This window comes from Hyperolius riggenbachi, chromosome 1 (genome assembly GCF_040937935.1).
Source record: "Hyperolius riggenbachi isolate aHypRig1 chromosome 1, aHypRig1.pri, whole genome shotgun sequence".
Classification (NCBI taxonomy): Eukaryota; Metazoa; Chordata; class Amphibia; order Anura; family Hyperoliidae; genus Hyperolius; species Hyperolius riggenbachi.
The window spans coordinates 564,271,938-564,296,657 of record NC_090646.1 but is presented as its reverse complement, the minus strand read 5'-3'; the positions used below and the strand labels follow the sequence as shown (position 1 = coordinate 564,296,657).

Below are 24,720 nucleotides of genomic sequence, written 5' to 3'. Positions count from 1 at the left end.
GATTCCTATCCTTCGAAAGGAGGAATTTGGCAGTTAGTGATGGGAGTGCGACGTGTGTGGATGCTTGTCAGTGGACTCTTAAATCAAGCTCTAGAGGTGATCGTTAATTAAAAATTAAGTATTTGTTGTTAATTTAGGATATTAAAATACCTCTCTCTGTGTTGCATTTTTAACACACACACACACACACACACACACACACATATATATATATATATATATATATATATATATATATATATATATATATATATATATATATATATATAGGTAAGGGGTATATTAGTAACCCTATGCCGATTTTATCTTGGGGGGGGGCATTGGGGGGGCATCTGGGGGTGGGAGGTCCTGTTTAATGAGAGGAGTTTTCCCAGACTCCAGCATAGGCATCCCTCCCCCCCCCCCCTTCTCCCCAGCCTACATCCACAAGCATGGGGATAATTACCCCACCTCCTACTGAGCACCAGAGGTAGGGATGAGCCCCATGTCACCTCATGTCCCTCTGTGTTTATTTGTTTGTCTTCATTACCCCTCTGTGTCACCTCTTGTCCCCCTGTGTGTCACCTCTTGTGCTGCTGTGCATCTTTTGTCACCGTGTCAGCTCTCTCTTGTCCCCCTCTGTGTCACCTCTCATTCTCCCCCTCTGTGTCACCTCTTGCTCCCCTGGGTCATCCCTGTTCCTCATGTCACAGACTCTTGTTCCCCCGTGTCACCTCTTGTGTCCTTGGCTTCCCCATGTCACCTCGTGATTCTCCATCCCCTTGGCTTCCCCTGTCACCTCCTGTGCCTCTGACTTTCCCCTGTCAACTCTTGTCCCCCCAGCTTCCCCCATGACACCTCTTGTCCGCCCAGCTTCCCCCATGACACCTCTTGTCCCCCCAGCTTCCCCCATGACACCTCTTGTCCGCCCAGCTTCCCCCATGACACCTCTTGTCTCCCCAGCTTCCCCGTTCATCTCTTGTCCCTCCAGCTTCCTCCTGTGTCATTAATGTCCCACCAGCTCCCCATGACACCTTGTCCCCCTCCAGCTTCCCTTTGTCACTTTGCCCCCCCCCCCCCCCCGCCAGCTTCCCCATGTCACCTCTCTTGTCCCCCAGCTTCACCCTGTGTTATCAATGTCCCCCAGCTCCCCGTGTCATCTCTTGACCCCCAGCTTCCATTTGTCACCTTGTCCCCCAGCTTCCGCCCCTTTTCATCAATGTCCCCCCTGCTCCCCATATCATCTCTTGACACCCGCATTCCATTTGTCACCTTGTCCCCCCAGCTTCCCCTGCTTGTAATTAATGTCCCCCCAGCTCCCCATATCATCTCTTGACACCTGGCTTCCATTTGTCACCTTGTCCTCCCAGCTTCCCGCCTTGTCATCTCATATCCCCTTAGTCAGCTAATGTCCCCCCAGCCTCCCATGTGTCATCAATGTCCCCCGCACTCCCTGTGTCATCTCTTGTCCACCCCAGCTTCACCCCCTTGTCATCTCATGTTCCCCCAGCTTCCCCCCTGTGTCATCAATGTTCCCCCCACTCCCCAGTGTCATTTCTTGTCCCCCTAGGCCCCAGCTGTGTCACCTTTTCTGTGCCGGCTTCCCCCACCCTTGTGCACCTTTTCCCTGACTCTCCCCTCCCTCCCTGTGCTCCTTGGCCCGGATCCATGCGCTGAACCTAGCAACTCTCCTGCTCACTGCATGGCTTCCCGAACGTCACTATGGTTATAACTTCCGGCAAGCGCATCTCATGATGTCAGATGCACGTGTCGGAAATAACCATGGTGACGGCCGGGATGCTATGCAGGAGAGCAGCGAGTTCCGGCACTTGGAGTGGGCTATGATGTGAGTTAATGTAGAAGGGGGCCACGGAGCATAGGGAGGGAGGGAGGATTCGGGCGGGGAGAAGGCGCACAAGTGTGATGGCACCCAAACTGCAAGTCCAGCTTACAGAGGCCCAAACAAAGGGCCCAACTTGTAGCTAGTGGTGGCCCTGCACATGGATGGGGGGGTTCAGGCGGGGGCCCCCGGGCCTGTCACTGGAGTCATTGTTCCCCCCACCCCCGATGGCGGCCCTGGTTATGGCTATTTGGACTTACAAGGAGAAGAGGGAGACCTGCAGCTGGAGAAAGATTTCAGCATCCCAGAAGCTACTCATTGTGGTGCAAAAAGTTGAAATGTAAAACTTTTTTTTTTCTATAAAAGCATAGGGAACAGTTTTAGAAACAATTATACAGTTTTAGAAATGAATATTTGTAAAAAAAAAATGGGTTATTGTAATCAATAAATTTGGTATGGAAATAAAAGTTAAAGATAAGAAGCGATGTAGTTGTTTAATATTTACTTGGCACCCTTTGTATGCACTTGGCGCCAATAGAGAAAAGATTTGCATTGATGTGAATTGGGAACACTTTTTGATAGACGCCATTATTACGTTTTTCCATTACCTGGTAGTCCTGCTGATTTTTCTGGTCAGTAGTGACTGAATCACACACCTGGAACAAGCATGTAGTATATCTTATCAGATTTTTGTCAGGAGCATCTGATCTGTATGCTTGTTCTGAGTCTATGGCTTAATGTATTAGAGTGGATTAGCAGTGGATAGCCAGGCAATGTGCATTGTTTAAAAGTAAATAAAAGTGTCAGCCTTCATATGTTTCTTACCTCAGGTTTCCTTTAAATGGGTAAATTAAATTAGAGATACATCTTAAATCCAAGTTTGAATGAAGCCATAGAAGGTACTTCTATCACAGATTGCATATGAAGCACACATGGGTGTAGTCATTAGAGCATTAACATCAGAAAACAAAACTGTAAAGTGGCCAGAATTAGGAAAGGATGTTGTGGGGTTGCAGGACATGTGGGGGGAGGGTGCATTACTGTGGGGGCAGCAACAGTGAGAAGAAGGGCAGTTAAATAGTATGTACTAGGCATAGGTCTAGCTCTGAGAAGGCGGTCACTGTAAATGGAGTGTGTACTTCTGGGAGGGCTGAGCTGGAAAGGGGCACAGAACTCTGGAATATGGGCGTAGCTATAGTGAAGCAGCACCTGCATGCGCAGGGGGCCCATAGCTGTGTAGGGCCTCTACTACTAACTATCCCTTCCTCGGATACAGGGAACCATCCTACCAATTGTGTGTTTGTGGCTACAATCGTTACGGGTGTAAAGACAGTGATGGCCACACTTGTTTTATGACCCTTGTAAGATGGGTCCCAAGGTCATGAAGGTCACCAAGCGGAGACAAGGGAAGGGGTTGTGAACACTGGCGGGCTTTCAAAGTTTTGCTGGGGGACCCCATAAGTGTAGTAACGCCACCGCTATGGAGGGGGCACTATGCCTAGAACAGGTGACTGACCTCCAAGGTTTCCCCTGGAGCCCATGTTTGTCTAGCCACAGCACCGATTCCATCCTTTTTATTTATCCATGCAAGATCAGCATGTCATTGGATTCTACCGCTTCAGTACAGCAATGATGGATGCAGAAGTAGAAGCTATATTGTGGAACACAGGGGTAGCGCAAAAGGAAGTATAATTTGGAATGTCAGGGTGGTATGTCTGTGCAAAAATACATCAATCACAGTAGTCCGACTATTTCAATTAACCCTTCGTTAAGACAGGACCTCCTGGAGAAACTGAAAAGAGACTAAGGGAATAAGAACTGCTATCTGCCACAAGGATTACCACTGTACAAGTGGATCAAAGACAATTCCAGATTTTACCCTGGTGATTAGCTGTAATTAAATAAAATAAGTCTGTTTAAACTTCATTAGCAGCAAGAGGTTTGCTACAGCAGAATGGGCACAAATCATCCATTCTTAATTAAGTGATAATCCACTAGATGACCATAATCTTTTTTTTTTTTCTGTAAATGGTATATCCTCCTAGGATCCTCCATGACCAGTGGGGTAAATAACAATTGGAGATGCCTGAGCAGTGAACAGAACATTGCTTTCTGTGCTCTCTGTTATCCTTATCCATGCCTGATAACATCGATTTGGCATGCTATTATCTGAAATGGTAGGATATCTCAGTTCAGCAAAGTCTGACATAAATCTTTGAAAGGGGAGCTGTTCCATATGCATGAGCCGAAGCAGATATGACAGTGTCGAAGCATTAATATTCCTGTCACTGGAGGGCTTCAAACTTTTAAGTGGATAATATAAATGATCTGAGCCTGAAGTTTGTTAGCGTTACACAAGACAATTAGTCACAAGAAAACAAATACAAAACAAAGTGGTCTTGAGATCAAAAGCAATGTTTGATCTAGAAAATGCTTCAGACTTCAGTCTTAAGGTTAAATCCTCATGAGATTGATTGCGTTTTAAAGTAATAAGTGGTAATACATTTTGCCCTCTTGTTATTTTGAAATAATGGTACTGCAGTGGAATAATGTAAAACGACATGATTCTGCTACCCGTGGGAATGGGCAGGGACACTGTAAAATATGAAGAATCTGTGTTTTGTCAAAATGGGCTACAAATGTTAGAGACGAGACTCACTCTCCCTATAGGCAGAATACTGAAGGCCTCAGGATTTTTTGTGCCCGGCTCCCTCCTGAGAAAATGTCAAAACTTCCCTTACTGCTGGCAAACACTATCACTGAAAAGGTGAATTGGTAAAACATTTCTGTGGAGATTTCACACTGAAAATGACAGCAAAATCCCTGCTATTGTTTTGCAACTCTGTAATTCTCATTCAGGGATTCAGGTATTGCAAATGCTATTGAGGCAACATTTTGCCACAATTTTCTGTCTGAAACAGATTGTTTTCCACACTGTGCTGCTTTGTGGTATTTCTGCTATTTCTCTGCTCTGCACAAGGCTGCTATGTCAGTGTTGTGTCTGATCCTGTGCTGCTGCTGCTGCTACTTCTCGGCTCTCCACTAGGGTCTCACAGTATTGGTAGCCATGCATAGTTGCCCCCAGTATAGGTTAGCTAGGTAGGTGTGGTAACCACATTTTTTTGCAAAGTTCTGTTGTTTGTGCCACTGCCTATGCCACTTTATCAAGCACCCAGCGAAACTGACGGTGTGCCGACTCCATTGGTGGAATCTCTTTGTGAACCAGTGGGGCTGGGAGGGCTGTAATTTGGCACAGAGGTAGTTCAGGGGGTCCCTTAAAATTTGGAGTATGTAGGAGCTATGAGTGCTGAGATATCCAGCCTTTAATATCAGCATATGCAAGTCAGGAATGAGCTGCATGTTATGTCATTACTCTGGGGGCAGCAACTGTGCATCAGTAGGTCGAATTTAATTAGGCCTACACTGTGGGTGGGGTTTCACCTTTTTTTTTAGCTTAATTTCCATTGGCTGCAGGACCTTTTTCTCTCTAAGACCTGGGGTTTCCCTAAAAAGACTGTCATCACTCATCAGCTTCACACTGGTGGTCATGGGGCAGTTTCTAGGCTAAATTGCACCCAGGGCGAGGGTGTAAAAATTGTGCCCCTTGTGGTGCCAGGTATAGGTGCCCGCAGTATAGTTTAGCCAGGCATAGTTGCCCCCAGTATAGGTAGCCAGCTATAGGTCCCTCCCAATATAGGGTAGCCTGTATAATTGCCACCAGTATAGGTTAGATAAGTACGTGCCCCTAGTATAGGTTACATAGGTTGGTGCCCCCAGTATATGTTAAAGGTGCCCCAAATATAGGTTAGATAGTTAGGTGCCCCCAGTATAGGTTAGATAGGTAGGTGCACTCAGTATAGGTTAGATAGGTACGGTTCCCCAGTATAGGTTAGATAGGTAGGTGCCCCGAGTCTAGGCACAGCGGCGGAGGGAGCGGGCATAGCTTGTTACAACTCACCTTCCTTCCGTGATCCTCTGCAGCCTCTATCTCCTTCCTGTCCCAGGCGTCCATCGCATTAGCAACAGTGCCCCCTGTGATTTCATGCGGTCACGTCATCACAGGGGGCGCTGTTACCAACGTGATGGACACCGAGAGAGGAAGAAGATAGAGACTGCGTGCAGGGATCGTGGCAGGTGAGTTGTAACTAGCTAAGTCCGCTCCCCCTGCCACTGTGCCTATACTCGGGTGGCAAGAGGTGGCAAGCTGCACAATAAAAAAATGTCAGCCTTCCATATTAACTGGATAGGTTGTGTAATAACTGTAACTGCAATTTCCCATGACTATCATTGTTATTCAATTCTCAAATGAGTAATATCTGTGATTGAGGAATTTGATGTCTACAGTGACATAGTGAATAGCACACTAGCCTTGCAACACTAGATCCCATGTCTAGTCCTTGGCCAAAACACTATCTGACTGGATAATGATTGGTCTACAGACATGCTCCCTTGTGGTACGATGACTAGGCAATTAGAAATCTTTAAATGTGAATAACAATGGAAGCCTTTCTCACTTCAGTTTTATTTGACTGGCTCAGTGGATGGAAAGTACTGCTAATTATAAGAGATAAGTGAAAGGAACAAATATTCCTTCACTTTAAAATTGTGCTATTTTGAAGAAAAATATTTATGGAGCAAAAATGCAAATGAAGAAGAATATGAGCTGATAAAATACTACAGAGGTCTTAAAATCCCTGTGGACTACTGGAAGCTATAACTATGTGAACCAGCTCTTGATATAGATGCAAAATAAGGAATTGATGCTGTTATAAGACTAGAGCTAATTTGAAAAAATGTGCACCTTGTAATGAATTCATTTTGGAGGGAGAACCCCAACACTCAGATTCATGCAGCTATACAGAGCCTTTAGATATATTGCCTTGGAAAACAGATTACTCGGTATTCAATGGGGGGGGGGGGGGCTGCGGCCGGAAGGCTATAGGCATTTCCACGCCACCCTCTGCATTAAAACACACTGACCACATCTGTGATACCAGTATTTCTGATACTTCTGGGCAAATGAAGGCTCCACACAGATGAGATTATTTAAAGTGGAACTTTACTAGATATAACTTAATGAATAAATAGCTTATTTATTTACAATATTAATTTACAAATAATATAATCAATGTTTTCCTCATTGTAAAATCTGACTGAACCCTATTTAAGTTCTTATATTTATCAGGGATGGCAACATCTTTACTGTTGGCAAAGTGAAAGTTCATAAAAAATTCATGTGTATGCCAAACATGCACAGTTAAAGTGCAAATTAGTTAAAGTGCATATGGTTTCAGTGCAAACCAGTCCTAAGTGAAAGGGTTAATACTACAACTGAAATATTGGCCCTGATCCATGAAGAGTCTGTAGAATTTAAGGGCACAAAGTGCATGTTAAAAATATTGCGCGTTATGCAAGCAACTCTAATATTATGTACACACTACGCAAGTTGCGCTATTTGCGCAGTGTATGTTATGTTGCTTGCGTAAGTGCTGGTAGTTAAATATACGTGTGCTATGTCTCTTTCCTATCTACTGTATATTCGGCTGTTCGCTTTACTTCACTTTAACTCTCCTCTAAGCACATTGAAAAATGAAAAGCCTTCTCTAATGCTTGTCAGCAGGTTGCCTATCCACAGTACTCGGGACAATACGTAAGTACTCACTGTAATTAGCTGCGTGAGCACACAACAAGTCGTGGGGGAGCATTTTAACCTTGTTTAGCTGAATGCTAACCAGTCAAGCATGCCATAGATCTCTAAAGAAGAGAACTGCAAGAGGGATACACAGCATTTGAAGCAGTCAGAAAGTAATAGATAGGGTAAAACAAAAGTCTATTCAGTGCTGGATTCTTAGATACACTCCCCCTCCCTTGTCTCAGCCCTCCCTATTATATATAGAGAGAGAGAGTGAGAAACCCTCATGAATCTGCAGTGTGCCTGAATGCCCGAGGCTGTCATGATAAAGGACAATGAATGACAGCTGACTGTCAGCACAATTCTATAAGACCAGCTTATCAATTCTAGCTTTTCCCCTATCAAACAAGGATGATGAGAATGTAAATTTATTTTTTATGTTTTGTATACATGGATCCGTATGCCGCAACTATTTAATTACAGAACTGGAGAAACTGTGATAAACATGTGAGACCTTATTATAATCCTTTCTAGTATTGCCGATAATAATGATAATACTCATACAGGAAAGTAGAGGAAGACAAAAAAAAGAAGAGTACAACAACATGAAAAGTTTCTACTTTTTAGACAGAGATGGATGAAGACAGATGGAAACTTGTGGTTGATGAGATTTCATATGGTAAAGGAGCACTGTCTTCAATGTGATGTTTGTGCTAGATGATGGTACAGTGGGGCCTGATTTACTTAAGAAGAACTTTACTGAATATAACTTTATGAATAAAATTTCTTATTTTTTACAGTATTACTTTATAAATGGTTTATTCCAGGTTTGCCCATGTTAAAATCTTTTTTCACCAATTTACAGTCTTAAATGTATCACTGATGGTGACATCTTTACTGCCAGCAAGTGCGTCAACGCAGAATGTTTGTTTGTTGTTAAGTGAGCAGAAACAACATATGGTCTCCCAGAATCCTCTAGGATAGAATGTTGTGACATCATGCCTTGGCTAAACATCGCTGGGAGGGTGCGTCTTTAACATTAATAGTGTCCTTTTTGATATATCATAATAAAATTGTGATATTTTTCCATATATTTATGTGTGGTGCTGTTCATAGGCCATATAGTAGTGTTGCTCTTTCTTGGGAATTATCTCTCTAGGCCTTAGCACACACTGATTGCTGGGTGCTGAGACTTTAGCGTGACATAAACATTGTTATGAAATTAACACCCTGAGCACACTCAGAAGATAGAAAGTTTAATAAGCATCTGAACAAATTCCTAGTTAATATTTTTAACGAGGACAAATAAAAAAATGATTGGGTATTGTAAATGTCTTAATCACTTGATTAAAATGCTCATTTTGATATGTCAGGTAAATGGACATTGATGTAAACTGACAGTATTGGCCTGTACTGATGTCCCTTACTTTTGAGGCATGTAAAAAAAATCCCACCCCCTTCCAAGAAAATTACTATATATACTCGCGTATAAGCCTAATTTTTCAGCATAAAAAATGTGCTGAAAAGTTACCCCCTCAGCTTATATGCGAGTCAGCGGAGCATAATGCATGGTGGAGCAGGTTTTTTTACTGGCAGAGGAGCATAAGGATTGTGCACTAGTGATCCTGCTCTTACCAGTTTGCTCCCTGCTGTGTCCGTTCCCTCCATCCCCTGCAACAAGGTGTGCAGAGTGTGCTGCTCAAGACTACCTGTGTCGCATACGTTTGAAATCAGCGCCGGTAGACTTGGGCGCAGGATACAGCCGGTATATGGCTGATCCTGCTTCTGCACAAGTCGGGCCGTATTAATTACTATTCCCCCTCCAGACCATCATGGATAGTGGGGGAATGATATAATTTGGCTTCCAGCGATTGCTGGAGACCGAATTATTGTGTTTTTTAAGCAACCTCGGCTCCGTCTTCTGACGGCGCCGAAGTTAGTCACTGAGCGCTGCTCAGTTGTGATTCCTGTTATAGTCTATGGTGGCACCGGCTTCGGCCAAATCTAGCAGCGCCGAAAAGCACTGCTCAGACCTGTGTCCCCTGGCTTGTAGAGCAGAGTGTGCAAGCAATGTTGTCAGCAGTGCAATGATCGGGGATTCTTTCTGTGGGGCAATCGCTGTCTGATATCTAGGATGCCATCTAGTGGCTTCTTGAGACACAGCTGTATGATCCTGGGGCACATCTGGCTATGGGGAGGGGGGCTGACTTGTGCTGGGGGAATATCTGGCTACTGTGGAGGTGGCTAAATGGGGAGGGGGGGCTCATACGAGAGTCAATCCCTTTTTCCTTGTCTTTTGAGGGAACAGTGGGTACCTCGGCTTATACACAGGTCAGCTTATATGCGAGTATATACGGTATCCGCAGATACCGTACATACTTACATTACAGAAAAAATAGATATTCAAACATGTAAAGAGATCAAGAGGAATGGCTTAGATTATTCTTAGATAAGGTGTGCTTCTTTTATAAATCAAGAACAACAAGAAAAACATATTTCTCTGGAAGACAAAGGTGCATTTTATGTTTAAATAGTGAAATTCAGAGGGCCATTTATTGATGTTTCAGCAATGCCACCTTGCCAGGCATCGCTGAAGACTTCAACTCTTAAGGGACACAAAGGAAAACTGGAGCAGTTGTATGCAGCGTTATGCCTACAGCAATTTTTAGAAGTCCATGAATATCAACACCCAACAAGAATAGTATATCATGTTTTACTCAAGGGACATCACAGGGCTACCTCATTTTTCTTTATCTGTCATTTAATACTCTGTCTTAGTTTAGTCAGTGCAATGACATATTACAGAAATATCTTTCCATTACATTTTACATGAACATTCGACTACACAAGCTCACTGTTGAAGTATAACTGCAGTGACAGTTACACTTTAAAGGGGCGCTATGCCAAACAATTGTAAAATTTAAAATATGTGCAAACATAGACAAATAAGAAGTATGTTTTTTCCAGAGTAAAATGAGCAATAAATTACTTTTCTCCTATGTTGTTGTCACTTACAGTAGGTAGTAGAAATCTGACAGAAGCGACAGGTTTTGGACTAGTCCATCTCTTCATAAGGGATTCTCAGCAAGGCTTTCATTCTTTATAAAGATATTCCTTAAAAAGGATTTAAACAATAATGCTGGCCAGCTTCCCTGCTCGCTACACAGTTTTTTGACAGTTGGACAGAGCAACTGCCGTTCACTAAGTGCTTTTGAAAATAAATGAATCCCTGAGAATTCCCTATGAAGAGATGGACTAGTCCAAAACCTGTCTGTAACGTTTGTGGAACTTTCTCCGTGATCAGCGCACAACGCGTGCGCTGACACGGCGGAAATCCTCCACAAGCGTATATTTGCAGGCACCCAGCAAAAGGTGCTACGCACCTGTAGAGGGAAATTCCTGTCGGCAGATGGCGCTGGGGAGTGCAGAGGAACCAATCCTCTGTACCTCCACAAGTGCCAGACAGGAATTGTACGAAGCGCAGAATGCAATCGCAAGAGAGGCGATTGCGAATGAGAGCGAGCAAAGGGACAGGTTGTATGTGTGTGCGCCAATCCAGTCGCCACCCCGCGACCGCGCACACACAACAGCAGATATGAAATAGGAAGGCGATCGCGAGAGGTGCGATCGCCAGACGTGACACAAGGCAGATCAGAATAGAATACGAGGGTAGCAAAGGCACAGCAAATAATACAATGAGAAGATGCGGAAAACAACAACGCTAGCTAATCGCGAACACCGCACTCATTCGCAGCAGTGCACGCGGTTATGCGCGGTCTCCACGTGATAAGCACAATAGAGACAAGCACGCCTAACTAACCATTGACAGACAAACATGAAACAGAGGACGCGAGCGCTTGCTTAACGGTTACCTCACCGAGCCTCCAGCAAGCGTAGCAGACAAGACAGACACACGAAAACAGGGACAAGCGAGAGATAGGATCCACAGCACTAGCGAAAAGTGGCTAGCGCGATCCAGGTACAGAGTAGCAGAACAGAAGGATCCCCAGCGCTAGCGAAAAGTGGCTAGCGCGATCCCAGAAGACAGAACAGAAGGATCCCCTGCGCTAGCGAAAAGTAGCTAGCGCGATCCCAGGAGACAGAACAGAAGAGATAGCTGGTAGCAACCGCTGCACCAGCTATACTCCAAGAACAGAGATCAGAACCATTTCCTGTCGACCACCGTGGGACAGGACAATGGCAACAGGCAAGACAAGACAGAACAGGCAATACAGATAATACAACCTGACTGGGCTAGAAGGGGAGCCTAAAGCAACCCCCAGGAATTAACTATACTAGATAGCAATGGCTGACACTCCAGCAGTGTCCATCAGGAACAGACCATGGAAGGGAAATGACCAGCAAAGCCTTCTGGGAAACATAAAGCTCTTATAGTGCCAGTCATCAAAGAAGGCAGGTAGGGGATTTGCATAACGAATGTATGCAAATTCCCCAGCAAATGAACAGACCAGAAACTTGCAATGGTAAGACAGGTCTCTGTTCCAGAGACCTGCAGCCCACAGACTAGAGGAATGGACAAACAGCTGTCTGCCTGTGCAGCCAGCTGAGCGGATCATCACAGTACCCCCCCCCCCCTCCCCCTCTAGGGATGGATTCCAGACATCCCTCAAAACTGGTATCATCACAAAACTCTAACTGAAGACTCATGAAGGTCGGGACAGCCCGACAAGGCCCAATTCCAGAGTCAGTCCATCCGAAACCGACCTCATCGGAAGCAGAAGCCACCGAAACATGCCCATCAGCACTACAAGTCTCAGCGTAACACCCATCAGGACCGTGGACACCAGAGAAGAAGCCATCGACACCCTCCAGACAATACCCACCACCTTCCAAGGAGCGTCCAAGAATACCAAACCTGCCGCAATACCTGTTCGAAGCGTCCCTTACAACACCAAAGCCATTGCTGATCGTATTCAGGGCACCAAGCAAAACCTTTCCCGGAATCTCCCAGAACGCCTTGAAGCTCCGCAGAGATCCCAAGAAGCCAGAACGCTCACCAGGCTCACATGGAGAACCACCAAGAACCCCTATGGAACCTATGATCATTCCAGACTCAAAATTAGCAGGACACCCATCAAGATCAGGACTTTCAGGGACCACTTCTGGGCATGCAAGCAGGCAGGCTATATCAGAACATGTCTCCACTGAGGAAGCATCTGAGTACGCTGGTAACCGAGACACACTTGGGCTTTCTGGGTCACAGAGCACATCAGGGTACACTAGTACAGGAGAAATCTCAGGACATGTCGGGGAACTGCCAACCTCAGAGTCCGACACAACAAGACCAAAACCAGTACCGGGCAGAAAATCATCACGAGTAAAGGTCACAGGTACTGGTCTTTCAAAAGAAGACTCAGACTCAAATTCAAATTTTTCTGTAACTGTAATATCATCATTGACTACACATGAATGAAGCTCCACAAGAGCTGCAAAAGTAGTCAGCAAGGCAGCAATGCCTACTGAAGTGGGCAACACCTCAGAAGGACCTGGGGGGCAGGAGACATCTCCTACAAGTTCTGCACCCTTTGGGAGGAACTCGGAGACCTTCAGATCATCAAACAAGACCTCAGGAACATCATTTTCCAAATTGTCTAAGAAGGATTCTGTACTATCCATGTTACAGGGCAAAACTGGAACTTTATTTTGAGAACAGGGCAGATGTCCCAGGGAAGGTTCCACCATAAACTGAGACTGAATTTCATCATCATGAGTGGAACGTAGAGGAATATTCACTGGACCACACACTGACTCCCTAACTTTAATCTCGCTGCACCCAGAATTCTGCGTAGTAGTCAAACTAGCTTGCAACTCCAAAACTGCAGAAAGACAGGTAAAAATAGCAGCAATACCTAGTCGAGCCTCTAGGGGCAGGGCAGGAGATATTGTACAAGGCAATATTGACTCATCCAGAGTACAGGGTGGAGAGTCAGAACTTTCTTCAAAGCAAGAAAGAGACTCCCAAATGTCAGTGTGATTGGACATCGTTTTGTTATTCATGGTACAGGGCAGGCTCAGAGAAAGCGTCTCTGAATAAGGCAAAGAAGGTTCAGCATCAGATTCGCAAAACCGAAGCGCTGTCTCACTCTTAGATTCGGCTAACAATGTCGAATCCGAGGAATCAGAACGCAAAACCTGCGAATCAAAATTCACTTTAGGTTGTAAAACTGATGCTTCCATAGCGCAAACCTCCGCGATCTGCGGAGCAGACTGCAAGGCATCTAGGACCGAAACACTGGAGCAACTGTCTCCAGGCAACGGGCCCTTACAGGTGAGAACAGGGTGAGACAGGGAATCATTTGCAGAAGAAATAGCGACATCAACAGCATAAACTTTATTAGGCATATTAATTTTACTTTTGACGCTGCACAGTCGAGAAACTTTCCCCATAGCAGGGTCACAGATGGAAGATCTCAAAGATCTGTTTCTAAATGACAAAGGATCCCACACATCCTTGAGGAAACCGGCAGACTCATGCCGATCACAATCTGCAGGAACATCCGAGAAACAGGCATCAGATCGCACAGATTCAAACGGCACACTGTCAGGAGAGAATCCTTCAGGATTCGCACAGGAATCAACCACAGCGGCATACTCATTCATTTCAGATTGCACAAAGTCAAGACTCTCATGCTTCACCCCAGAAAGGCAGGAACAATCATCCGACAACGATGTCTCTTTATTGGAATCAATTGGTTGGTGTGTGTGCAACTCATCCAAAATCGTTTGCCATACATAGATCACCAGATCCACATCATCCTTGTCACATTCATCGGAATCAATCTGAAGGATAGAATCAAGACAAGCATTTAAGACATCTTCGCTTTTTGCGATGTAAAAATCGCAAAAGGCTTTCCAATCAAAATCGAATTCCTCCAGCAAGGCCCCAACATCCCAGGAAGCAAATGGGGGTTCAAACAGGCCAGTATCCAGATAATCTCCATAGGGGTGGAGTTCAGGAACAAGAACAGATTTTTTAACTGCTTTAATGTAGTGTGCGATCCTACCTATAGCAGGATCCACATAAGCTTTGGATTGGGGCAAAAAACCTGGAAACTGATCAGGAGATGCATTATAAACATCATTATCATACTGCATGGTTTTGCCCATTTCAGACTTGACAGAAATAACCTCTCTATCTGTGGTTGCCATGGGCAACGGATCTTTCCGCTGGGAAGCCTTCCTAGATCTTTTACGTTTAGACTTAGAGGCTTTGGATGGCTGCTTTATGGATGAAAGAGTAGATGGAACAGCTGATTGAGCTGCTGACAACAACTCATTAAGGGGGTATGGTAATTGAGGTAATCTCAGCCAATTGTGAATTAAAAAGGCCAAGAATTCCAGGGGTCTTTGACTCAGGGTGGTATGATCTAACACATCATAACCCCACATTGACATTTCGCCCCCCAACAGAATGTAGACCATTTGGGGGGCCCAGGTAGACACTGGGGTGCATTGGAATTAAGGGTTCGCTAACAGTTTCGTACACTCAGACAAAAATTCGTCTGCTGATTCAGGTTCAAGTTTTTTAAATCTCTTAAAGGTACAAGAGCCATATTCGACAAAATCGTACAAATTGGAAATTCCGTCTACACTGGGGTTTTGGGTTTGGCTGGTCATTCTGTAACGTTTGTGGAACTTTCTCCGTGATCAGCGCACAACGCGTGCGCTGACACGGCGGAAATCCTCCACAAGCGTATATTTTCAGGCACCCAGCAAAAGGTGCTACGCACCTGAAGAGGGAAATTCCTGTCGGCAGATGGCGCTGGGGAGTGCAGAGGAACCAATCCTCTGTACCTCCACAAGTGCCAGACAGGAATTGTACGAAGCGCAGAACGCAATCGCAAGAGAGGCGATTGCGAATGAGAGCGAGCAAAGGGACAGGTTGTATGTGTGTGCGCCAATCCAGTCGCCACCCCGCGACCGCGCACACACAACAGCAGATATGAAATAGGAACGCGATCGCGAGAGGTGCGAACGCCAGACGTGACACAAGGCAGATCAGAATAGAATACAAGGGTAGCAAAGGCACAGCAAATAATACAATGAGAAGATGCGGAAAATGACAACGCTAGCTAACCGCGAACACCGCACTCATTCGCAACAGTGCACGCAGTTATGCGTGGTCTCCACGTGATATGCACAATAGAGACAAGCACGCCTAACTAACCATCGACAGACAAACATGAAACAGAGGACGCGAGCGCTTGCTTAACGGTTACCTCACCGAGCCTCCAGCAAGCGTAGCAGACAAGACAGACACACGAAAACAGGGACAAGCGAGAGATAGGATCCACAGCACTAGCGAAAAGTGGCTAGCGCGATCCAGGTACAGAGTAGCAGAACAGAAGGATCCCCAGCGCTAGCGAAAAGTGGCTAGCGCGATCCCAGAAGACAGAACAGAAGGATCCCCTGCGCTAGCGAAAAGTAGGTAGCGCGATCCCAGGAGACAGAACAGAAGAGATAGCTGGTAGCAACTGCTGCACCAGCTATACTCCAAGAACAGAGATCAGAACCATTTCCTGTCGACCACCGTGGGACAGGACAATGGCAACAGGCAAGACAAGACAGAACAGGCAATACAGATAATACAACCTGACTGGGCTAGAAGGGGAGGCTAAAGCAACCCCCAGGAATTAACTATACTAGATAGCAATGGCTGACACTCCAGCAGTGTCCATCAGGAACAGACCATGGAAGGGAAATGACCAGCAAAGCCTTCTGGGAAACATAAAGCTCTTATAGTGCCAGTCATCAAAGAAGGCAGGTAGGGGATTTGCATAACGAATGTATGCAAATTCCCCAGCAAGAGAACAGACCAGAAACTTACAATGGAAAGACAGGTCTCTGTTCCAGAGACCTGCAGCCCACAGACTAGAGGAATGAACAAACAGCTGTCTGCCTGTGCAGCCAGCTGAGCGGATCATCACACTGTCGCTTCTGTCACATTTCGACTACCTACTGTAAGTGACAGCAACATAGGAGAAAAGTAATTTATGGCTCATTTTACTCTGGAAAAGCTTGGTGTAATTGCCTTCTTAAAACAGAAGGAAATTTGCAATAATTCAGTTATAAATGAACATTTGTGGTTACCCACAATGCACACCTACCTCTGGAAAAAACATACTTCTTATTTGTCTATGTTTGCACATATTTTAAATTTTACAATGTTTCACCATAGTGCCCCTTTAACTACAGTAACAAAAGCTTTTGGTGTGGCTACGTTTAACTCTTTGGATGTAGGATTCTGGCTTTTGGGTTGAGAGAAATAGGGATGCATGGAAGGAGCACAGTGAATGTTGAGCAATGCCACTGACATCTGCCTCCCATCATACTGTGTCTTCACAGGTCACCTAAAAAAACCCTCACAACACGAACGTGTTATTATTTCATTGCTCTTTGTGTAATTTTACCACTACTGACAGTTCTCTTGACAGTTTTTGTTGCTTCTGGATCTTCCCCCTTCCCTGGATCTTCTGCACCCGTCACATACCAAACTAAATTCCAAACTCCTCAATTCACAGGGAGGATTTCAGCAGCCTAAACCCATATGTGGACAGGGACCAGGGGTGTACCTTGAAATCACTGCCCCACCCCCCTACAAAACTTTGGATAGGGAACCCCTACCCCACCCCTTGCTTTCTGCATAGGTAAACTGAGAACCAATGTTATCCAATTGGCTCTGACAGCAGTGAAGCAATGCAAGCATTTTCTCTATCAATTACATCAGCTTCTGTGATAAAATGTGCATGTTTTCAAACCTACAGACACACATGGTGTGCAGAAAACTGAATAGGGACTGTCTACAAGACTGAATAGGGACTGTCTACAAATCTTTATCTGCAAAACTTTGTAGGATTCTGTATTAGTGGCTGAGCAGATGCAGTCATTAGAACAATTGTACAGAGAGCAGAAGGGTTTTTCTCTCTGTGCCCTTCGTTGTCAGTCTCTCAGGACATGGAACATAAGCTTCTTCCCCCCACGGGGCCCCCTGAGGCCTCTGGACCCCCCCTGCAGCTGCATCCCTTGCAGGGTCTATTGTTATGCCCCTGACAGGGCATCATAGAGATTGCTGTCTGGGATCCCCGGACTGTGGTGGTGATGCTGAGACTAATGTTATAAAACGAGGGGCTTTTCAACATGAGTGGAACTCCAGGGGACCAGGAAGTTGGCAAATCCAACAATCCCTAATTATGAGCACAGAGCTTCCACAGCCCTCTGCATGCAGGCATTGCAGGCTGAGCAGGCTGCATCCACCTAAGGATCACACCATAGCTTACTAAGCCAAAGGATTGTTTATCGTGATCACAACACTTACTGAATCAGGACCCCTGCTTATAAACAGAAAAATGTTGACAGTATATATAGTGAAATGAAAAAAATATATATATACATGCAGACTTGCAATGCAGTTGATTGGTCCACTTGTTATCCAACAATTATAACTATTTTGTATGCAACATAGTCTATTACTTTTCAGTGAACCCCATCTTGATACTAAAAACTGCTGTGAATAGTCAGGAAATGAAATGAACTTTTTGCTAGGTATACACATTTGTTAGAAAATTTGAAAAAAAATATATAAAAAAAGTTATGAAAAGCTATAATTTCTAAAAATAAAAACAACTATGAAGTATAATGATATTGTAATAATAATCTTAATACGGTTTTGCGACCGAAAGCAAACTCCATACAGCCTCAGGTTACATCCCAAGAAATACATATATGCAGAAACTTTGCCCAAGGGTTTTGTTGTGGGCATGTAAATAATTAAATGTTAAAGGTAAATGCTGCATTTAATAAATATGCATAGTTAGAGTCAAAAATGTCGATACAAAAAGCATAAAGATTATGCACTGACTTAGGCCTCATACGCACGCGCGCACACACACACATGGCAGATCTAGTGACTAGAGTTTTTTCCCTTATATTAAGGGCATCTGAATAAAAGCCTTATTTGGTACACAGAAAATTTGGTACACAAGAGAGAAGTTGCAGGGCATGCTGGGCTGTCTTTTTTTGCTTCCCTACTTCCCCTCAGACTTAACTAATGCAGCCTGATTGGCTGAAGCCTCTTTCAACTCCTGTTTTCCCCTCCTACACTTCTGTTCCTCTCTGATTGGCCAAAATTTCTCAGCCTGAAACAATGCACTTTCTATAGTGAAGGGCGGGCAAATCAGGCAGAGGAGACTAAGGGCGGATATTACATTACGACTGGCTTCAAAATAGCCACAGTAAGTATGTAAACTGTCTAGAATAGGATTCTCTACTTTTCCCTTATGAAATTCATAGGAATCATAATGTGGACAGTGCAATACATATGTTATGTAAGTAGAGAAAGTATTTATCTACTTATATTTGTTTTTTTCCCCTGAAATAGTATAGCTGACAGCTCTTCTTTAAAGGAAACCTGAAGTGAGAGGGATCTGGAGGCTGACATATTTATTTTCTGCTATTAAACATCTTTATTGAAAGCAAAGATAAACAGTACATACTGGTTGAAGCTTCACTATGGTCATAACAGTGGGGTACTGATGTGAAGAGTAATTATCAATCGAGTAAACAATTGGATATGCCAAGTAGTATATAGAAAATACAATCCTACAATTATACAAAATAACCAGAGAGCTGGTTGAGGTCACAAACATACTAATTATCTGAAAATTGCACATCCAAACAGAAAGAACAAAAGCAATGTCTGAGAGATAACGAAGAGAGTGTCAAACCTGGATACGTAGGAGTAAAGGAGAACCCTATGTAGTAATGAGCCAAGGTTCCCGTATTTTAAAAGACATATTAATTTTCTATTAAACTATGCAAATTGCGCCAGGCAATTGGAGGCAGAGGATCAACAGGACAGCCAGGAAAGCCAGTTTCCTGGCTGTCCTGTTGATCCTCTGCCTCCAATGCTTTAAGCATAGTCCATGAACAAGCACACAGATCAGGTGCTCTGACTGAAATCTGACTACTTGTGTGTGATTTAGACACTACTGCAGCCAAAGAGAACAGCAGAATTGTTTAAACGGAAATAAATATGCCAGCCTCCATATTCTTCTCACTTCAAGTTCCATCTAAAAACAGATATGTCTTGAATATGTTTTCTTATTGACTGCCCTTCTCCACGTATTGTAATTCAGTTTAAACTATTATTACTATGTGTATACTACCATCATCATCCCTTGCTGCACAAGTAAATTAAGTAAACTGTAAGTGGAAATAAATTGCTAGAGATGGCCCGAACGGTTCGACTGCGAACGTATTCGCGCGAACTTTGGTGGTCAGGGAGTGTAGCCTGATTGGCTGCCCTGTGTCTGCTGACTGTGATGTATAGGGTCAAAGTTGAGACCAATGATGTAATATAGGGGGCAGGTCAAACTCGCATAAAGTTCGCGGTTCACGCAGTGTTATATATACCAGTCACTGCATACCTGTTCACGGTACCTGTGTGTGTGGCAGCTGCACATTTGTAATACTAGTCACTGCATACCTGTTTACAGTACCTGTGTGTGTGACAGCTGCACATTTGTAATACTAGTCACTGCATACCTGTTCACGGTACCTGTGTGTGACAGCTGCACATTTGTAATACTAGTCACTGCATACCTGTTCACTGTACCTTTGTGTGTGACAGCTGCACATTTTTAATACTAGTCACTGCATACCTGTTCATGGTACCTGTGTGTGTGACAGCTGCACATTGTATTGATACCAGTCACTGCATACCTGTTCACTGCACCTGTGTGACTGCACATTGTATTAGTCAAGTCAATATGTGCAAAACAGGCAGAGCCAGAGGCAGGCCACCCGACAGGTCTGTTCGAGGTTTGTGCTGTCGTGATTTCGTGTGGCCCTGGACCAAAGTACAGTGTTCAGAAGGCACGTGCCATCAACCCCCAAGATTTCCAGGACGTAGTTGACTATTTAACACAAAACACCTCATCTTCCTCAGCTTCCGCACAGAACTATGACATATCTTCCTCCTGCTCTGATTCTGGCACCCCACTTAACACTCAGTCAGCCGCCACCACCAAAGTGCCATCATCCCAGGGCTCAGCGATGTGGAAATTTTTGTGTGTGTCTGCCTCAGATGAGAGCAATGCCTCTGTACTCTCTGCCAACAAAAATTGAGCCGTGGAAAGACTAAGACCCGTATAGGGACAACTTCCTTACGAAGGCACATGATGACAAAGCACAAAGTGCAATGGGATGACCACCTGAGGAAAATCAGCACACAAAAGCAAAGCCACACACCGCAGTGGAAGATACCAGGCTGCAATTATTTCCCCAAAAAGGTGATACCCAAACTGTACCATGATGTTGAAAGGCAAGTGGTGTCATCTCTGACACACAGCGTTGGGTCAAGGGTCCATCTGACCACGTGGTCTGCAAAGCACGGTTAGGCCTGCCCGAAGACTAAGTCAGTCCCCACACACAGCATCTCTGCCTGCACGCTGTGTGACTGCCTGCCCCAAGACTAAGTCGATTCCCAGTCCCCACACAGCATCTCTGCCTGCAGGCCACTTGACTGCCTTCTCTGCCACCACCAACAGGGTCCAGGACTCCAGGTGGATTCCTGATTTTTTAAGGCCGCTGCTAGCAGCGGCTGCTATAATAATTTTTCTGGTGTGTGTACATGCCTGCCTAATTTTTCTGGCTGCACTGTGGCTGCAACAACAAAACAAAAGGCATGTACATGTGTCAATTCCCGTTCAAAAAATGGCCTAGTCTTTAGGGGGGTTTAAGCCCTTGGTCCTTAAGAGGTTAAAGAAAAATTCTGTGGAAATCAGAAAGGCAGAAATTTAGATTTCCAGTAAATTCAGCTGAAATCGGAAAGACACTTGTCAGAATGTAGAATCCCATCGGAATCGGAAATCAGCATCTCCAACCATCCCTAGTCAAACAACAAAATAAGTGTTTTGATGCACTTTTGGGGGTAAACCGATAACTATACTTAAGTGTGTGAATATACTATATGCTTTAAAATTTTAGTGGTACTTAATTTCTTTCCCCAATAGATTAACATTTTCATATTTTCCATTCATCCTGTCTGCCATCTCAATGGATCCTAGACAGAGTGTATACATAAGTGTAATGGGAGGTCCAGGTCTGGGGCTAAGCATGGAGAGAATATTTCTGTGTCTCTGACAATGCTGTCTGATGTCCATGTGTAAAAGCCCCAAAGGAACATGTAAATCAGAATGAAGGGAAAACATAAAAGAATGTATTTCACTACTGTTGATAAAATACTTATCGTAAATATTTTGACAACATAGCGGCATTAAATAGTTTTGCAAACTATGACATTGTTTTGAAAAGAGTTGTCATATGTGACATATAAAAGTACTAGCTGTCTGGATTCTTTTTTCCTTAATATCCCATGTTTAAACTTGTATTACAGAAGCCATAAAATGCAAGCTCATTATATTCTCAAATATAACATCCTTTCAAGATGTTTAGAAGCTAATTTTCATTGCCTTTTTGTCATTGTAACTCTTGTTAGATTTACCAAGTACTATTAATAAACTAAAGATTTAATATTTATAATCCTATTATTCGGTAATCCTATTAGCGTTACATTTGGACGATTTAAATATATTTCCACCTTAATCTCTGTTTGATCTTACATACTTCCCTTCAACATTGACACTTGGCTGACCCTCCAAATAGTTTGTCCTTTAAACACTGAAACTGGAAGGCTTTATGCTTTAGATTTTGCAATACAAATTTGGCCTAGTGGTATTAGCAAATGTGTAGAGCTAACTCTTTAGGAAACATGCAACAGAGTTGTCAAGCTTAGTAACTGCACATTTTATTGTTGTACATACAGCATCATGGTAAGCTTTTCCAGCGCCCTACTTTATCTTTTTTATAGCAAACCTTTATTTCAAAATTAATTAATGTGATGCAGAAATCCTTCTGTTCATGTAGGAGGACATCTCAATACAGTGATATTTCAAGAATTTTCCAGAATCTTGATTGAACAGGGTGATGGAACCCTTGATCCTGGGTAGAAGTGTAATTATCTAGGGAGGAGCCCTGTAGCTGCCATCTTCTTAACCCAAAGACCTTCAATACAAACCCCTTTCCCTGAAACTCCAGAAAAGGTATTGTTTTGACCACACTTGTCAGGGGTGAGAGACCACACTTGTGACTGACCCTTGGTAGATTGGCTTCCAGGATGTGGGGAAAATATAGGAGGGGTAGGTGTGAGCACTGATGCTCCCTAGAGAAGGTACACTGGGGGCTTGTTATTTGTAGTTACATTCCTGACTCTGAATACCTAAAGACTGCTAATCATTCTCCTCCTTTCACCCGTTACAGTCTCATGGGTGTATAGATCTAAGGCCATTCGCCCTAGTCTCAAGAACAAAGGAAAAAAAGACCCACAAAGGACCTCTGCTTCTTTGAAGATTTATTGATCATAAAAAGTGGGTGCATACAATTAGTACCAACCAAAGAACCAACAAGTTTCACACCAGTTGCTTAAACTCAGGGGAAAATTATCCCAGGAGTAAGCATGTTGTGTGAAATGCGTTGGTATTTGGTTGCTACTAATTATATGTGGCCAATTTTTATGATCAATAAATCCTCAACCAAGCAGACATCATTGGAGTGCGGATCCTTGATAATCCTTTCCTTGATAATCCCATAGTGCTTATTTATGTGGACATTTTTTTTAAATCTCTGGAGAACTGTATATGCAGTGTTCAAGATATTTGCAAAGTAGGTGTCAGTAGCTATGAGGCTACAAAACCAGACCTTCAGCCTCTCTCATGCTGCAGCTCCACAGTTATCTCATTCATTAACTAAACAGCAAATAATGGGATGGCCCATCCACATGTAGAAACTTAACTGGGGTAGCCGCTATCTGCATGTTGTTGTTCTTTTAACCATCATCTGTTTTTTATGTTTTGTCAGCTCACATACAGAGTAATATTGACCTATTGAACTTAATTTTTTTCCTGCTGTTAGGAATGTTTGTCACAGCCACACACAAGTTTTATGACCTTGTATCAGTTTTTAGATAAACTATGGTGGTCTGACTTTATCTCGTAGTTTATAGTCTGGAATGTATGGCACTAGGTTATTAAAGTGGACATGAACTCTTGCACAGGACACAAGAAAAACATATATACTTGCATGCTGTATGTATTTAGAGAGTTTAGCTTGTCTAATTTCTACTCATCTGTGACTAAACACAAGTAGTAATTTGATCCCTCAGCTGTGTCAGCTGACTTTCATGGCAAAGAGCTAATTAGTGAACACAGGATGTTTACAATTTGTCTGCTTCCTTGAAAGCAGGAAGTAGACACACTACAGATTTATTGTAGGATTTGATTCCGCTGTTTTTCTTTAAATGTTATTATGCTGTTGCTTGCCTTTTAGAGCAGAGAGGAAGTTCTGAGTTCAGGTCCTCTTTAAAACTTCTGGAAGAAATGTGACACATGCAAATTCTGAGCAGGATCAATACTGTATAAACATGTTTCATTTTATGCTAGATACGTGTCACTGACAGTGACAGGTACACTTCAAGCCAAGAGGTTATCAATGGTACAGTCTCTGGAAACTTTCATGGTTGAGTTATTACATGGATCCTTCATTCAAACATTAATGCCATGTTACATGTAATAAAATACACTGTAGCAGGTGACAATGCTGCTTAAAGTGACGCCTAAACCTAATATGTATTGTGCGTCTTAAAACAATGAATTGCATCAGCTTCTTTAAATCTTATATTTGTGATATCTTTGCATTTGAGCATCACTAACACAGTGTTTGGCGTCCCGCTGGTCAGTTTCACCAAATACATTGTTACAAATGGTATTTTTAAAATCTCAAGTCATTAATGTCTATTTATACTCAGTCATTTCCAATTTTCTGCTCCATAAAAATTTACATTGCAACAGGAGAAAGAAATGGAGGTGATTGAATTAAATCATTAGCAGGCTTATTTTTATTATCAAGAGCTGTACTTCTGAGATCTACATTAATAAACAGATTTATATTTGGTTGAAGTTCCCAATTTTAAATCAAGTGTGGTAATGTTGGAGAGCAGAAGTTAGTTACAGTTAGTTCTGAGGTTATAGAAAAGTGTACTGCTGTAAAGACATTGGAGTGTGTGTATTCTTCTGAAATGCTAGTCAATGACAATGCTTACCTCACCAATGATCCCATGCTCTTCTTCTAAGAACAGCCCCTCCGTGGATGAGAAGATACCAGAAAGGGATGTAAAAAAAAATATAGGGGTTGT

At 43.5% G+C, this 24,720-nt stretch overlaps 1 long non-coding RNA gene across 1 annotated transcript in view; it reads right to left on the bottom strand.

Annotated features, from left to right (window-relative positions):
- Positions 1-10,591, bottom strand: part of LOC137557572 (uncharacterized) — a 106,002-nt gene extending 95,411 nt beyond the window's left edge. Inside the window, exon 1 of the long non-coding RNA XR_011029593.1 lies at positions 10,467-10,591. This is a non-coding gene — a long non-coding RNA (uncharacterized lncRNA). The remainder of the gene's footprint in view (positions 1-10,466) is intronic.
- Positions 10,592-24,720: the final 14,129 nt, after the last annotated feature.